Source organism: Papaver somniferum, chromosome 10, assembly GCF_003573695.1.
Source record: "Papaver somniferum cultivar HN1 chromosome 10, ASM357369v1, whole genome shotgun sequence".
In the NCBI taxonomy this organism is placed as follows: domain Eukaryota; kingdom Viridiplantae; phylum Streptophyta; class Magnoliopsida; order Ranunculales; family Papaveraceae; genus Papaver; species Papaver somniferum.
In genome coordinates this window covers 33,966,532-33,985,850 of record NC_039367.1, presented here as the reverse complement: position 1 = coordinate 33,985,850, position 19,319 = coordinate 33,966,532, and positions in this window count along the sequence as shown.

Sequence of the window (19,319 nt, the reverse complement as noted above, 5' to 3'; positions counted from 1 at the left end):
CTCATCCTAGATAAAAGAACGTCTCAATCTGTTATCTAGACTTACTTCTTTGAAAAAAAAATTGGTTAAACATCATTGATTTTTATTTTCTTAAGTTTCTTTTCTAAAAATTTGCGTTTGGGGGTTTTCTGATCGGCAGTGCTACGTACCCTCACTCGTACCTCCATGTTGTGGCATCCCCTCCCTTTTTCTGGACCTAGCAGGGGCCTAGTTAGCAATTCGGAATTCGGCAAACATACGGAACGGCAAACGTATGAGTATTATACGGTTTTGTAAAATCCAGATTCGGTCCAAAATTCGGTCAACGGGACGTGATTTGTCAGTAATTCGGAACGGCATATGTACGTGTATAATTCGATTTATAAATGTGAGTTCGACTCTGAAAATTCGGTATCTATATATAACAAATAATTTGTATTTATAAGGTCATAGACCAATTTTTATGCATATGTATGAGTTATTTAAAGAAAAAATAAACTTAATATGATGATATTAATAATATATACAACATTAGTTATCCAAGAGGACGTCGTATGGTGGTTTAGATGCTTGGTTAGTGAGTTCGAGATCTCTCTCACCTTCACCTTCAAATCTCTTCGGTCGTTTTTGTTTCATAAAAATTACAACACGTCTAATATTTGGTCGTGTATGATCGGGAGGCAGTAAATCCCAAAAAGTGGAGTCTTTGAAAAGTAAAATCTAAAGAATTTATGGCGAATTAAGTGGACGTATCATTCGGGATACGTAAAATTCGTGAACGATTCACGAATAATCCAGAAATGCCACATAATACGCGACTTGGGTTCGGAGTTGCAAACGTACGCGAATAAGACGGTAAAATTCGTGATACGGAAAAATTCGCGAATGATTCGCGAACTTACTAACTAGGAGCAGGGGTACATTAACGTTGATTGAGCTAATAGTATAACGACACATCACAGGGGCAAATACAGGGGGTATGAGTGGGGTATAAAGCATTTTTGGGTTTCGATGATATATTCAGAGTTCCGTAACTTTCAGAATTTCTTTTATATATTTATTTCTTTCCTTTTTAATAGGCTGGTTTTGTTTTTAGAAAAAGTTAAGAAAATTAACAAGGGTGTATTGGATCAGGATTTATATGGATAAAAGTGGATACTAGTTTTTTCTGAATCTAGTGAATTTATAATGTTTTTAAAAGAATCACGTAGATTCTTATAGATATATAATTTTGAATTATAAAGGATTAAGTTAGGATTAATTTAGATAAAATGAGTTACCAAATCGTAATATAGTTGAAAAAATATATCAAGGTTATCATGTGAAGATGGGTGGTGGTGGCCGGTATTGGTGGTCATTGGTGATATGTGTTGGTGGGCGATGGTGGTGGTGGTGGTTGGTGATGGTGGTTGGCGGTCGTTGTTAGTGGATAGTGGTTGTGGTTGTTGGTGGTGGTCAATGCTGGTGGGTGATGGTGGCGATGGTGGTGGTAGTGCACGTGCTGGTTGGTGGTGTGTGGCGGTGGTGGTTGGTATTGGTGGTAATGGGTGTTGGTGGTGGAAAAATATAACATGCTGTGATAAAAAAGAAAACCAAAAAAAACAAATTGTCCATAAAAATCCATGAAACTCTTATGGTTTGGTTGAGATTATTATGAAATAATAACATACACATATTCACTACAAATATCCATAAAAATCCTAATATATGTTGTTTATCAATTATCCTAAGAAATCTTAAAAGAATTCAATACCTAGGATAATTGTGGAATCTAAAAAAATCCAGATTGAATACCATGGATATATAGTGATTCCTTACATATCCTAATTGAATATCTAGGAGATTTTAGGATTGTTAAATATCCATATAACTACTAACCCAATCCACCGCTGTAAGAGAGTTAATCATTGAAAGTGGCCCTCATGACCCTTGTCAATAAAAAATAGTGAAATGAAATGGTCTCATGACACTTGTCAGTAAAAGAAGTAAAGTGAAATGGTCCACATAACACTTGTCATCAAAAAAAGTTAACCAAAGTAACATTTGATTTTCACAAAACCAGCCTATTTTTTTGAAACATCTATTTATGGAACCAGCCTATTAAAAAGGAACGGAGGGAGTATATTTTTGGACGAGTCATGAAAAACAAAGGAAGACTTTTTGCAACATCTGACTATATTTGGCAAGATTTGGCCGAGGTAGCTATAATAGTATTAACTCCGTTTCTAAAAAATAGGTTGGTTTCATGTATAAATTTATACATGAAACCAGACTATTATTTTGAAACAGATCGAAGAATACATAACAAAATTTAGAGGCGTTTATATCGACTATCTTGCATATATTTATTAATCAAACTGCTATATGCACCGAGGGTCGGGAACCACGATTATTCGGAGCCTCGCAGAAATTCTCTGTCTTATTTTTCAGTGAGTCGGTACAAATCACGGTAATGTTTGATGCTCTATGGTTTCTTCGGAAATGTTTAATGCTTTTTCGGGCTTTTCAACTCTAAATAACTCAATCGTTTTTTAGTATTTGTCGATGCACATGACCGAGGCTCTATTAGTCTATTTCATAGTGTTAGGTGGATAAGACAGTCAGTCAGCTAAGCCCTACAGAACTGTGTAGTTCAGTTCCATTGACAATTTACGCCAAAGAGAAACGAAATTTGCAGCAAGTCCCATTACAAAGAAAAATATTCAGCATATTGGCATCTACGATCTCTTTTGCCTTATTTTTCGTTTTTTGTAATTAGTTCTCATGATACAGATGGTGGTTCCTTCTAACAATGATAAAAACATATGCATTGCCTTGGGATAGGAACATCCCATTGCACACACTCACCTTCTCCATGGTACATGGAACCGCATTTTTCCTTGCAATATTCCTCGTTCGAGAAATCAAAACCTATTTGGCATGTCTTTGCGTCCACCTGAATCGTCTTCTTCCCTAAAACATACCAAAATTATATAGAAACTGTGATAGAGAAAAAACTTATACCCGACTAGTGAAACAAAGGTGGACTAATATTCAAGCATAAAACATATATAAAAGCTCGTTGCCGATAAATGTGTCTGGCTGAACTTATATATACCTGATGCGAAGACGATAAGCACAACCAAAAACAAATGAAAAATTGGTGATAACTTCGCCATTATAATGAAACGATTAAACATAATTTGGTCTTTGAATGAGTTCGGCGGGGGTTATACAGTAGAAAATGGTGGGTCAAAGATTTGGATCTTTTATTGCAAAGATTTTTTATTAAAATATGTGTTCTCAAGAAATATGTTAATAACAATAAATGTCGAGCTTGAGCGTGTTCAGAAATCAATACGCCTTTGACCTCATCAAAATGTAATCAAAGTACATCAGATGATACTATGATCCCTGGATAAATTTTTTCTGCGAAACTCCTGCACATCCTGCGGGTTCAATCCCGCGGATTGTATCGAAAGACACATAGGATGTGGGACCCCCTAATCCGGTGGTTTAACAGGATGGGTTTAGTGTAGGTCGCACCTCCTGTGTCACTCGGTATAACTCGCGGGATTGAACCCGTGGATGTAAATCATTTCCGTTTTTAATATAGATTGGTGGCTATGAAATGAAGGGACTAATCCGTTCGAACTGAAAAGCGATGATAGACTTAGTTGTAGCACTGTACATGGTAACAGTTATCTGTTAAAACCAAACGAACTAAACAGATTAGGGAAAAACCGAGCCAAGTCATTCATTAGTGGTTAGTTTTGGTTTAGAAAGATAAAAACCGAGAATAATGGTTTCAGTTTCGGTTTAATGGAAAAACAAAATCGAATAGCAATGGTAAAATCAATTAGTTTTGATGTAATTAATATCAATTACTAGATCTATCTAAGATTAAATATATTTAGTCTTATCCGTAGGTTCAAATTATAAAAGCTTATATTTTATTTGTATTTAATTTCAATGTGTAATTGTAATATATTTTAACTGTAAATTACATGAAACTGTCAAAATAAAGGTAAAACCAAAACCGAATGGTAAACCTGAAACCCAATGATAAAACTAGAAACCAAATCTGTTGGTTAACAACATGGTTTTGGTTTGGAAAATTAAAAGCCGGGATTAACGGTGTCAGTTCTGGTTTGAGGGAATACCTTACCAATCCAAGCCATGTACACCCCAACTTACCTGGGTTTGTCCCACGTTTTGTCGCACGGATCATATTCAACATGGAGAGCAGCGATTCGAACACTTGGGTTATGAAAAATCCAGTGGAAGGTGTTAAACTAGCTCATTTTTCCATCATGTGGACGGGCAAACTCAATTTTTAACAGTGGAATATGAGTAAATTAACCTAATGGGACCAATTTTTATATAAATATACTAGGTATCACCGGGGGCTGTAAGGCCCCGGCTCAGCCTCCCATGTTTGTGTCAGTTTACATAATCTATTTATTTTTCATTTCAGAGCATACTCATAATTTTATAACATTAGTAAACACCTAATAATATCAGTACTAATCAAATCAGTCTGCATTTAGGCACTCATTTCCAGGAGAAAAAAAATCAATCACTTGATTTAATTTCATAAATACTCCAATAATTGTTATCATTAATGGAGAGTTTATAATCGAGTTTCGAGTTTTGTGGTCTGTTTCTAATTAACCAAGACATGTGCCGACAATTGAATTTTTTTTGTTACCTAACAAACTATTATCCCTTGCAACGGGTGCACTTGATTTGGAAACTACAAATGCCTCTAAGAGTATTGATCAATCTAGAAGTATATCAATGAATTCAAGAAGATGTAAGTGCCCAGAAAAAAAAATAGTACCATGTTTTTTTTACTGCTAAAACCACGACATAAATTTACACAGGTTCAAATCCGGGGACAACTGAGTCACAATGACCGGCGCGCCACAACTAGATGATCCTAGTGAAAATATGAAGACTATTTTAGGAAGCAACTTATTTTAGTTTAGAATGTAATGATGATAACGAAGAGAGAACAACAAATGAGATGTCTTTTTTCTCTACCAAACATATAGCTAGAATAGAAGTGCTCAAATTGGGTCAATTCCATGAAAGATTAAATTGCTGGTAATTTACTTTGAAATTACAATATGCTAGTCTTTTACTTAACAAAATGCATGTAATAGAGTGTAAGAGCTACAACAACGTGATACTAAAGCATCAATTTGGTAAAAAAAAATGGTATAAGCCTGCTAAATTTGGTAAACAATATTTTCTAGCAGAAAAGATTCTAATACGTTGTTACTTGTTTTCTAATCATCTGATTTAGTAATGTAACCAAGTTGATTGCTTACAAATTTTCCAAGCAGTTGCACGTTGATAAATTCTCTTGAACAACTGTATCAATTTTTTAATGTTTAATGAAATTTCTAGATTTCATTCGTGTATCTAATAATGGCAATAACAATGTAACACAATGTACATGTTTGGATTACGTTATGTTTTGTATTCTGTTTTCGTTGTACATATATATGATTCTATTGTATTGATCTTTAATCCAATCTTACTTATATTCGTTAAACTCAATCGGATAATACTGGAAAACCTGGTCTTGTAGACATACTGTTCTTTTGGAGGTTTTGATCCTTTTCATTCACTAAGTTTGATCTATTTTGATGAGCATGAATTGTAAATTTTTACTTGATATTTGATACACTTATCATAACGTCAAAATATTAAAAATAAAATTAACAACTAAATATTAAATATGTATCCTAACTAAGTGAATCACATAATTCTCTAAAGTGAACTCAATAAATAACAGCAAGTTCAGGAAAATGAGGGTTCACGTTGCGCACCTCATCATTGTATATACAGTTGAACTCTCTATTACTTCAAATCTTGTCTCCATTGGATCTAGTCTCAAATTCTTAATATTTTTGAAATTCTTGTAGCTCACTTATTATAATACCTGTAATTGTTCCAAGTCCTAAATGATTTCCATATCCCATATACTTGTTCTTATAAGACCGTTTTTACTTTTTCGCAAGGCGGAAAACAAAATTATTTGATCTACATGCTGTAAAAATTAGTGTTTGGTACTTCTCCATCAGCTACCTCAATAAATTTTTCAAATATTAAGCAGAATTAATCTCTTTCTCTTACCAAACTTTGTTGTTTATTTCCTTTGATTTTGGTTCATCTACATCAATAAATTCTTTATTAATATGATCCGCATCATATGGAAACTAATAATGATCAAAGTAATGTCATTGAATTCTAATCTTTCTCCAACTTTTGATATTTGTTAACAGTTATCTGTTAAAACCAAACGAACTAAACGGGATAGGGAAAAACCGAGCCCAGTCATTCATTAGTGGTTAGTTTTGCTTTAGAAAGATAAAATCCGAGAATAATGGTTTCGATCTTGGTTTGATGGAAAAACCAAATCGAACACCAATGATAAAACCCATTAATTTTGATGTAATTAATATCAACCATTAGATCTATCTTAAACTAAATATATTTAATCTTATCCGTACATTCAAACTATAAAAGCGTATATTTTATTTGTATTTAATTTTAATGTGTGATTTTACGTGTAATATATTTTAACCGTAAATTACAGGAAACTGTCAAAGTAGTGGTGTTAGTTCTGGTTTGAGCGAATACCTTACCAAGCTAAGCCATGTACACCCTTACTTTTGTGGGTTTATCCCACGTTTTATCGCGAGGATCATATTCAACATGGAGAGGAGCGATTCGAACACTTGGGTTATGAGAAATCCAGTAGAAGGTATTAAATTAGCTCATTTTTCCATCATGTGGATGGGCAAACTCGATTTTTAATGATGGAATATGGGAAAATTAACTTAATGGTACCAGTTTTTATATAATTTTTTTTAAATTGGTGGGACCTGGTTTTTATACAAACAAATATTTCTTTTAACTAGTAAGGCCACCTATGCGATGCACATGTTTGTTGAATTGGATTCTTTTAACAACGCCAAATTTGATAATAATGAAGAAAAAAAAATTTAAGATCCTTGTTTGTACTCATTATGTAGATAATTTAAAGAGCTTTCCAAATATATTAATTTTGCAAAAATCCGATGTGTATTTTTAAAGATATCTAAGTTTTAATTTTTCTGATCTATTTTAAAACAATGGCATTCCTATAAATAGACAAATATTGATTAAAAACTTAGTTAATAGAGGTATTATTGTCATGTGAAAAGGCTTCCCCAAACAATTACCTCTTATATTAATATTAATATAAGATTAGGTGGGACCTGTTTTTAGCTTAAAATCAGAATATACATAAAAAAAAGTATACTAAACTAACTAATTTGACTATTTTAGTTAACTATCACGGCCCAAATAAATCCACTCATCTCAAGTTGAGCCGAGACTCATCTCATCTTGGGACGATCGGGTGAGATTAGTTGGATCGTTTCAAATTGAGACTCTGGTTAAGTTGAGACTGGATAGACGAACTCTCAAATTTGAGTTGTTTCCCATCCACTTTCTTGATTGGTAGTCCTGTTATGTGTTGAAATAGTCAAATTTGCTCATTTTCCCACCTGATCTGCTCTTATTAGCGGGTGGGTTTGGAAATGGGTTCCACTCCCCTTTTCACACACGAAAAATCGTGGAATGAAACCCATGGTGAGTATTATTTCGAGTTCAAATCGATTTAATTAGTGTTGTTCATGTACTTCATTAATAAAAAACGTGCTTTTCAGCGTTGTTTTGGAATAAGAGAATATCCCTTTCATAAAATATTAAGGAATAGTTCTTTCCTTTATAACTCTAAATCATACGAGGCTCCACATTAAACGGTGAGTGTGACACCTCTCTCGTACCTTTGAAATGTGATTTCTGAGCATAAGTAAATATAAAAGTGACATTCTGCAAGAGTCTATTGGTCGAGATTAATCATCTATTCTATGGTCGGTCGACAAAACTAACAAAGATTTTTAAAAAAATTTAATACTAACTTTCATCATCTCAAAATATAGCATAAAATCTAAAACTAAAAAAGATTACTTTTCTTCTTCAATAGAAAACGACTACTATGGTTCACACTTCCATGATTTTTTAGCTTTTCCTCTTTAGAGAATTGGTAGCAGACAATTTTCCAATCATATTACTCTTTCTCTATTCTTTTTTCATACAAAGACATTTTACTGAAACAACATGACCCATTACGCGTATTGCATGAATTTTACCTCAACTTTACGGTTGTATAGGTTCATTCATTAGAATCTTGAGATAACCCAGTTTTCTTTCATTTTGTGGGTAAAGTTCCGCATTTTAGTTCAATCGAGCTTTATTTACTAAATTCTGCAAAACTAAATAAAATCATCAAATATGTACAAAATAAAGAACTAAATAAATGTAAATCAAGATGTAAAAATAACATGTTTACACACTCATTATACTTGTCCAGTTCGAACTACCCTATATGAAATAGATACAAATACTAGCTTACTGCATGACTTCGGTTTGGAAAGTAATTGATACAAAATAAACCCTCTAAGCTACTTTGATGTAGTTGTGCCTCTATGTCTCTTGATTCTCGCAAAAACCTAGGTACTTGAATCTTAATATCGACGTCCTTTATAGGCCTACGAGTTATTCCACATTCTTTCGTGAAAATTTGCGTTATCCTGCCTCAAACATGATGTCTGGTGATTTTATTTCTGATATAAGATCAAGACGGCAGAAATCCACTCCAAGATTTAGGAAGACTATGGATTATACTCTTCAAAAGTCGTAGAGACATAATTATATTTATAAGAGTATCAAACTAGATATTGTTATATGAACTCTTGTTGAAAACTTTGAAAACATGATTTCATAATAAGATTTATATAGAGCATTGCTTGGTCGAACCCACTGACATTGGTATGTCAACTCAGTTGTCAAATTTATATGCCAAAACGCATGCTTGATTTAGTATATCAAAGTCAACTTCATAGTTCATAGTATATATGGAATCAAATATATCCTTGAATACCAGAGATTGAAAAAATCTACCGAGAGCTATTAAAGGTTAGTAACAAATACTTGATTCTCTTATTTCTTCTAACCTCTCTATCTATCCCAATCTTTGGAAAAATTCTTATGATGGTACATATACTTTTGCATATACACCCGAGGAATTTTGGGCTTAAGAATTCAGTGAGAATAACTATTGGCCTTGGAAAGGTTTCCATATTTATAGTGAATGAAAACATGAATCCAACGATCCAAGAATCACAAAGTTATGAGTGATTTTCGGAAGCTGAAAAGTTTGGCTAAAGGTTCAGATCGTGAATAAAAAAAAATACAAGAACATTTAGTGATAGTTTGCGAATTTATGTTTATTTTAGTTAGTTTTTTGGTGTTTCGTTTCCTAGATAAGGTGGCTTGAACTTTAAGCAATTTAGTCTTGGCCATTCACTACAAAAAATAGGGTTCAATGTAGCTATACAAAACATCCCATGGAAATTTTTTTGTATATTGCAAGAAGGAGGTGAAAAACTCCTCGATGGTCGAAACTCGACCTAGTTTTGATTTTAGGTTTAGGATAAGAATGAATATAGGCACCCACTGATGAGATATGGACTGCCCTGAGTGGCTATCGTTTAATTTTAGCCTATAGGAAGCTCCAACCTCAGTTGTTTCTGCACTTAGTAATTCTTTTTGGTTGCCCCTTATCCCAAGTTGAGATCCAAATATCTTCTCATGAAATGACCTTTTTGTTCCTTTCGCTCCATTTGGATGATTTCTTTTTTCTTTTGCTTTCTATGACTCTCTTGTACCTAAAAACTAAAAAAAAAACTGTAAGATACATAATTGACACGAAAAAAAATAACAAAGAAAGCATAATCAGTAAATAATAATTAAGGTGTCTAGGGAACCTATCAAATTCCCTTACACTTAGAATCTTATAGTCCTCGAGCAAACTAATCTTAAAATGTACAAATCCTTTTCGTTGAGGATACAGTTACACTTAACATGTGTAACAAGCCTTTAAACGGCTAGGTGTTCCTTATGGACGAGCTATAGTCTCGCGAGGGTTTCCAAGACATACCCACAAAACCCAATCTAAGTTTCAAATACTCCAAAACAAAAGCATCCAAATAGCTAAGAGGACATAAACTTTCTGCACGCTAACAATAAAAAGTTAGAAGTACAACAGAACATATTCTCATGCTTAATTGTTGAGTGAGAGATATCTAATGCCATATAAAAGAATTCAACCTCGAGAGTAATCCAATAAGCATTCAGCATCGACTTCAGCCTCACTAATAGGGTTTTATGGTGTTGACACTCAAAAGACGTTCTTTATGGGTCTCGCATGTATGCAAGAAAGAATGAAGATAGAACACCTGCATACTTGAATGGTTGGAAGAAAAAAAACTTCCGAATTTATATTTTGAAAAAACTTTTGTTTTTTATTTTTCTTTTAGAAATCATTTTTCTGATGATCTCCAAGAAGGAAATCAACCAGTATTCAAGATAAGAATGCTAACTCCCCTTCTTACTTAATTTACAATCAACACCACTTTCACAACGTCTAGTAGAAACGTATACGTCTTCGGCTTCAACTATAAATGATGAAATCTTGAACTTCATATACCCTTGACAATTGTAACTCTTTTCCTCAATTGCTTGAAACTTCTTCATAGATTTCTTCTTTCCAGGGCCTTATTGAATAAATACAAAATATATACACACCAAAACAATATAAAATATTATTATTTTTTTCAATTTTCCTTTTTTTATACAAGAAAAATAAAATACAATTAACAAAAAAAAAATGAAACTAATATGGCCGTGGGAGAAGGAGTTTGCCACTTGATTCTTCACAACTTGTATCGTATCGATATTGTCAACTTCAAAAACTTCCATCTTTTGGTATTCTCCTTCTTGTACTTATTCTTCAACTTGGATACATAATTATGTTCCTTGTATTGTTGCTTTACTTTGAATATGAATTTTTCACTTCCACGTATTGTTGCTTGTAAACCTTGAAAGTCTTCAAATTTATGATACCCCGCTTGTTGAAGGTAACGGTTTTTTGATACCCCGCCTGTTGAAGGTAATTCCCGACTACAGACATGTTGTTGTTGAGAGAGAATGATTTTAACTACTAACCAAATTACAAGAATGAGATTAACAATTTTTATGACATCCTCATGATTGATAAAATTAGCACTCAAGATATCGCAAAGTGTTGAAGGGGGTGCGAGGTTAGGTAGCTCATGATTCTACTCGAAGTTAACAAGCATGATACGCGCTTTAAATTGACAAATTTTAGACTGGTAAAAAATTGAAGGTCTAGTACCTCACTTTAAGTTGTATGGGTAGTCTCCACTAATGATTGATCAACTCTCTAATATTTCATTCCTTTCGTACCTAATTTGGCACCAGCATGGTTAAATCTAATAATTATTCTCGAACAAGTAAGAAACCCGACTATTATTCTCTAGTAATTCTAAGTTTAGTTATTTTGGTAGGAACTCCGCATGTTAAGCTTAGCAAAATGTATACATATAAAATAAAGAATACAAGTTGAATACTATGTGACTCTGTTTATGGGAGAAAACGATTTGTTGGTTTTATAGGAAAGTGAAGCGACGACCGTGCGGAGGAGACTCCTCGACAGAGAAAATTGCTTTAACTTTTTGCAAACAAATGCGCTGAACGGGAGTGTTTTGAGTTCGAGATATCAATATGTAGACTTCGTCCTAAACCAAGACAATGACCGTTCTAGAGTCAATTCGGTCATAAGATACGATGGGTCGATCTGTAGGAGGGAAGCTGAGAAGTGCATGAGATCAATTATGATCAAGGATTGTGAATGTGTTGTGTATTCTGCCTGAAGAAATAAGATAAGTTCTGATTGATTGAATTTTCTATGTTGAGAGTAATTGCTCAGACGAGAATTCTTGTGCAAGTGAGAATTCTTTCCTTAGACGAGCATTCTTGTTGTTTCAATCATGGATACAAAGACTCATTTATATTGCAAAAATAGTAGACACATTGATCCTAGTAAGTGTGAAGGTTGCTGGAGTGAAGAGTTGGAAAGTGAAAAATCATGTTAAAACCAGTTACTCATCGTGTGGGTACTTGGTTAATTGTCCACCCACTACTTTGCTAACTTCTCCATCCTCTTGCACGATTTAGTCACATTCTCATCGTGAGTGAACACACGTGTCATAGGCTGCCAAATCAAAACCCTAGTTAATATCCTCCATTTGTGTGATGTCTCGTGATTGTGGAGTATGCAAGGCAGACGTGTATTTAGTTAGTCAGTTATTGACTTGATTAGATGATGAGTCTTGATATTGTCGAGTCGAGCATGATTGACGAATGCTCTATGATTCATGAACTGAGCATGTCTGCTGGGACAGATGTATAGTTCTTGAATGAATGTTAATAGTTTAATCAACATGGTGAATATTGATAATGAGCAAATATTGCTTGTCTAAGCCAATATTGTTCGTTCAATGAATTTTTGAATATTGATAGTTGAATCAACATGATGTATATTGAAAATGAGCAATGAGCAATATTGCTCGTTCGATGAATTTTTGAATGTTGATAGTTGAATATATATTCCTTAGTCTGAGAAAATATTGCTCGTTCGGAAAATTAAATCTCATTTGATGATGAATTTTTGAATATTGATAATTGAATCAATATTCCTAATCTGAGCAAATATTGCTCGTCTGATGAATTGTTGAATATTGATAGTTGAATCAATAATCCTAATCTGAGCAAATATTGCTCGTCATAGCGCATATTGCTCGTTTGATGATTATTGGTAGCGCGACCAAATAAAAAATGTTGGACCCAAAATTAACTTAGGCAATAAACACGATGATTTGATGATGATGTGATATTAGGGATAAAAGATGATCAAAAAATAAATAAGAAGACAAGAATTTAACGTGGTTCGGCAAGTAATGCCTATATCCACGGAGGAATCCCATTTGGGAGTTATTTTACTGATATGTGATTAAAATAATTTGGTTAGCTAACCTAGAATTTCATATCTCTTTAGGGTTTAGGATACATGTATTTATATAGTTTATGTAACCCTAATTATGATATAACTTGATGTGCAAGTAACTTGACTTATGGAATCTTGTTTAACGGGCTTGCTGGGCTTGATTCGCGGGCTTCCGGTATTTTTCATAGACGATACAAACATCGCCCCCTCTTAACCTCCAACTTGTTGGGGTTAATAAGTTCTCTTTTCCCTTTGCAACGATCATCGATGACGTAACTCTCCCCCAACTGTGATAACTTACAGTGAAATTTGCTCACGTGTTAGGCGAGACTTTTTTCCAAGTATTTGACTTGTGATGCTCGAGAGCTAGTCGAGTCTTGAGTGGAATGTAGTGTGCTTGCGGCTGGGGAAAGATTTTTTGCTCGCAACATAACAAGGCTGAAGCGCTCGCTGCTCGGGTAGGCTGGTTGTTTCTTGTGTTGAGTACGAGTCTATGCACTAATATCGGGCATTGGGCTCGTGGTTTGACGAGAATTTGGACCAACATCGAGTGATGAGCTCGTGGTTGAGACGAGATTTTATGTGGGACCAGTGTGTTTTTTTATAGTAGTTTTAAAACCTAATATTGATAAAATCCAAAACGTGTAATATTGGGCGCGTATTTCTGAATTTGGGAGTTCGTAATTAAATTTGAAGTAATAAATAGAAAGGCTAGCTCTCGTCATTGTGGAGTGGTTGGGAATAAGAATTGTCTTTTAGTATCCCCTTATCAATTTTAGAATGGTAATTAGGACATGCACTATTTTCCAAAAGGATTAAAAGCGTGTAAAACAAAATTTAAGGTTTGACCAAATTTATTCTCTCTCCCTATTTATTCTTTTTTGGTTTTGTCTTCATATAAGAAGAAACTTTTTTTAGAACCCGAAGGATAAACCTAGCCTTCATCCCTCTTTCTTCCTCTTTTTCCATCCCTGCTATTTTATTAAACCAAATAAATAAAAAAAAGGAAAAACTATTTTGTTACTTTACCCGTTTAGAATACTGTTTTGATGGATTGCTGAGATTTTAGAGTTTTGTTTTTAGATTGCGTAAGAGGCAGGGGTTTCTCATAATACAAACTAAAACCTATTTTAGCATTACATTATTGTTGAATTTCAATTAATTGATTTTATTAATATATATTTGTTGATTTGAGGTTAATTAATTTGTTGTTCGGATTGGTTTATTTTACTTCTATGGGATCTGTATTTACAATGTGATTTTTAGTGGCCGGTTTCACATATACCAACAGGCTAGTGTCCTTCTTTCTTTTCGATCAAAATTTACTCTATCTGTTCCTTAAGGCTTGTTCGATTTCTCTCCTATCATGGTCATTTAATTTTAAATAGGTTTTGTTTTCTCACTGATGTCATAAAAATGGGTCTCCATATTGTCTCTCGATTTCCGTGACTTCACTAAAAAAAACAACCGAAATGATGGATACATCGAGCTGTGCACACACCGTGTGAGGAAAAGGTGGGACCCACTGCTGCCCTTTCCCTATTCCAATGCATAGCACGCTGTTTGAGACTGTGTGATTTCCACTCGGTGCACACGCGGTACTCAATTCTCAGTGTGTCTATCATTGCCCAAAAAACAAAGCATATAAGATTTCTTTAACCATGGAAAGATATAAAGAAAGCATATGTTTCTCCATATTGCAACTTACTGATCCATTTTTTATAATTTATTTTGTCTTATTATATAATTAAAATAAAATATGAAATTTTGATAAAGTACCCCTGTTTTTTTATATCTATAAAATTAATGCCCCGTTTTTTTCAAATTTGTTAAAGTGCCCTTAAAGTTAGTTTTTCCGTCTAGACCCACAAAAGTGGTCAACTCTCGTTTCAGAGTTAGGATTTGATTTTGGTTTGTAGATAATATTGTGAGTGAAGTTAGAGTTTTATTTTGATTTGATTCTACTTTTAGACGAAAAGAAGCAACAAGGTAAAATTATTTGATTTTGAATCTGCTGTTAGGCAAGAAAAATAGAAAAAAAGATAAAGATGAAGATGATAAATTGATGGTGTAACTGTTGGTTTGAATTTATCACTGCACATCAATATGATAAATTTTAGTTTTATTTTTGTTAACATAGATGTTTGATGATTAATGGATCAAATCGGTACGGTTGCTTTGAAGTTTTGTCAATCTGAGATGATGAGTTTGTTTTATTTCATCTTATATGTGATTGTATGAACCCGAATTGATAAAATAGGGATTGTGAATGTTAATATGGGGATTAGGATTCTTAGAAATTAGGGGTTCTATCTTATATCAATCTTTTCTAAAAATTCATGGAATGGGTAACTTTTATTTTTATGATGTCTAATGATTCTTCGATTTAATTGAAGTTTGACTCCCAAATTTCTAAAATTAGGTTCTTCATTAGATTTAGGGTTCTAAGGATTTGGGCAAGAACATTGAGGTCAATTGGGTAAGTGACAGTTTTTGTTGCGATTTTTAGTTATATTTTGAATTAGGATTTCAGTTTTAGGTTTGTAAATACTGTATTTTCTGGGTTTCTGGATGTGACGTTTTCATCCATCATTTCTTCCATGAGCATGAAACTGATGAATATGAAGTTGAATCCGAGTCATTAGCCGAGTCAAAGCGCCAGCACTCATAAGATCGGACCTACTCTAGTGAGGGGTTCATCGGGCCTTTTGCATCTGCCACCTAAGCATTAATGTCCTGTAACAACAGTTTACCGTTTTATGAATAAAACGGTCAAGACAAGGACACTTTAACAAATTTCTAAAAAATGAGGGCATTTTTTTTGTATAAAGTGAAATATATGGGTACTTTATCAAAAAGACAATAAAATAAAATGATAGCCTCCTATAACTTTTTACAACAAAAACCAAAAATGAATTGCTCTTAATCCACCAATTGAGTTTTCTCCCTACTAACCTTGTCTTTCTACTCCTCTACTTAACGTGCATACCAAATACCCATATTCTGATAGTTTTAGTTTGGTTTATAATAAAACTAAGTGAAAGAAGTCCAACAGTCCCAGTGAATTTAATTTGTTTATGTACTCTTTGCACCTGTATTGTTTTTAGATGGCCATTATCTGAACATACACTATACCCCGCCAAACATCTTAAACTTCTGACCGAGTTTTATAGATACCCATTAGGATTTATAAAATGGTTTTGTTTTCCAATGGCTCGACGCATATATGAGCATTTGTTTGAGTTCTTATTCAAACCTTTTTTTAATATAAAAAAAAATATATTAATCAAACAATAAAATACATAAGATTTACAATATTTTTTTTTTCAAATATTGGACGTCATATTAGATTGAGATATCTTTAGCTGAATTCGGGTAGATATATGTTGAATATTCTTTACACGCGCTTCTTTTGTTATTTGATCTGCTGCTGAGTTATATCTTCTGTTTATATACTTCACCTGAGATTGAGGTAGTTTCTGCAAAATAGTTTGAGTCTCCTTTATGGTGTTTTCCGCGCTCCAATCTGGGATTTTGTCTACCTTTTTTATTGTTTCCGCTAACATCTTGCAGTCCGTAACTAAGGTGATACTAGATAAGATATTCCCACTTAGCCAAGAAGAAGCTTTTAATAAAGATTTTGATTCTGCATGGAAAGCCGATAAAGCCCTATCTGTTCCATCTGCAATGTGTATAAAGGTTTCGTTGTCCGCTGAGTATAGGATAAAAGCATATCCCATAGTTGAGTTTTCCTTTTTAAACGCCGCATCTATGAACAGAATCCAGTCTGAAGATAAGCTTGTCCATTTCTCCTTGTAATCCATGCTTGTTTGAATTCTTTTGCTCTTCTTAATATTCTCTTGTGGATATTGTTATAGGAATTTTTTTATTTTCTCAGAGAATTTGGGTTTGGGTTTATTTTGTCAAAAACTACTGAGCATCGGTACTTCCAGATGAACCAGGAGATTGTTGAAATCTTGTCAGAGTAGTTAGCGAAATTTGGTCCCGTAATCCACTCTTTAATCCAATTCCCCATTGAGTATGTATTAATTCTTGAATTAACTACATCTAAAGATATACCAAACCAAACCGCTCTAGCAAAAGGGCAAGCTATTATTAGGTGGTGTTCTGTTTCTGGAGTTTGGGTACTTCACATTGGGCACTCTGTATTAAAATCTTTATTATGTGCTCCTAGTCTAGCATTGGTTGGTAGAGCTTTCTGAGCTAATTTCCAAATAAATAACTTGATCCTTGGTATCACATTGATTTTCCATATCTTTTTCCATGGAAATTCACCAAGCTTTGGTGTTTTCTTGATCTTGATTTAAAAGGAAAGTATATACATTTTTTGCTAAGAATATTCCAGAGGAATGGTGTTGACATCTAATTTTATCTTGTTCTTGACAATTTGGTGAAATGGCTAGGATTTTTTCTTTAATATCATGGGTGAAGATATTATCAAGTTTCTCTAGGTCCCAACTTTCATCTTGTACAATCAGTTCACTTACCATTTGTGGTACCGGATCTGTTAAAACCATCGATTTTTGAAGGGTGTTTTCCGAAAGTACCCAATTATCTTCCAAAATTTTAATCGAAGCTCCATTCTTGGCTTGCCAGACGAAATTTTCTTTGATAAGGTTAAGACCTTTTTTTATGCTTGTCCAAATATAAGATAGGTTCGATGTCCTAGAAGCTTCTAAAGGGTGACTGCTAGGAAAATGTTTGGCTTTCAGTAATCTTGCCCACAATTGATCGTGTTCTGAGATAAGTCTGCCAGCTTTGTTAGGAAAGAGATGTTGAATTGATGTGTGTTTTTTAATTCCAAGACCTCCTTGTGAGATTGGTTTGCATATGCTAACCCAAGCCTTAAAGTATCCTCCTCGTTTTTTTCGCTTTATCCTTATTCCACCAGAAATCTCTTTGGATTTTATCCATTTGATCTAAAGTTTCCTTAGGAAGGTCAAGGATTTGCATTTGATAAGTAGGATAACCTTGTAAAACTGATTTTATCAGCACCGTTCTTCCAGCTTGGGAGAGTAATTTTGATTTCCAACCTTGCAGGGTGGCATAGTATTTCTGAAGGAGAGGCTCGAAATTATCCTTTCTCTTTTTATCAAAAAAGAGTGGCGTACCTAGGTATCTATCATTTTTTAAGAATTTAGTTTTTAAGAATTTCGTTATTCAAACCGTCTAATTTTAAGAATTTTGTTTTCATAGGATACGAGTTCTACTAATGCACTGTTCTTATTAGCGTGGATATTTTATACGTTGGTTGTTACTATTGATTTTGTTAATGCATTGCTATTGAGTTTTGAGTTTGGAGTCGCGGTAAATGTTTTTTGCTTGTAGATGATTTTTGGCTTTGGGTATAAATGCATTTCATTTATTTCTATTTCTATAAATTTTAAATAGATGCATCGGTTGAATCTCACGAATTTTGAACATGTTTGGTGTTTGTGCGCGGGGTCTAATATTTAGAAATGAATAATGGAAGTGCGTATATCTCTGCTGCTGAAATATCAGGCATTTATGACATCCCACCACTGGTGGCTACCCTGAGAAGACTGTTCGGGGAACAATATGGTTTGTTTACCGGAATAACTCTGACAACATATTAAAAATCATTTGAAGGAAGAAAAATAAGACTGTTCGAGGAATAATTGTGGTTTGTTTACCGGAATAACTATGACAACTAGATTAATATTGATCTAGAATTTGAGGTTGAAGATTTTCAGTAATAAATGTTAAGTATTTGTGATTGATATGAGTTAGACAAAAGGCTCTTCCGTTTATCCCAATAAACTCCTTTGTCAGGTTCTTAGATCAGTCCAATAACAATTACCGAAGTAATCGTCTAAAATATGTAATCAATATTCTTACTCCAAAGAATGATATTGATGTCGATCTATACAACTAATCAATCCAATCTATCACAATGATAAACCGATTATAGTTGGATCCTTTTCCAGCCGAAACATGTATTGTGCATACCAAAGATTATGAACCCAAATCAGAAATCTTCAAAGTCTTCTTTGTCTTCAAATCTTCTTAGATCTTCAATAAACACCTGCACACAATCAACTTGAATATCTTGTGATCAATCACATACATAATGGAGTCTGTTAACGTTGGATTATCACAAGATTTCTTTAGATCTACAAACAGTCGAAAGATCCCCGTCGAAACTTCGATCTAGTTTGAGTGAATCTTATATCAGAAGAGAAGATTCTCAAGCATAAACAAACTAGGTGCAACCAAAGTTAAACCACCGTTAGTCAATCAAATCAATCGAAAACTAATAATAAACTGCAATTATCTAGGTTCCCACCAACGGCACTAATAGAGCTTCTCGATCCCAAATAAGTCTTTA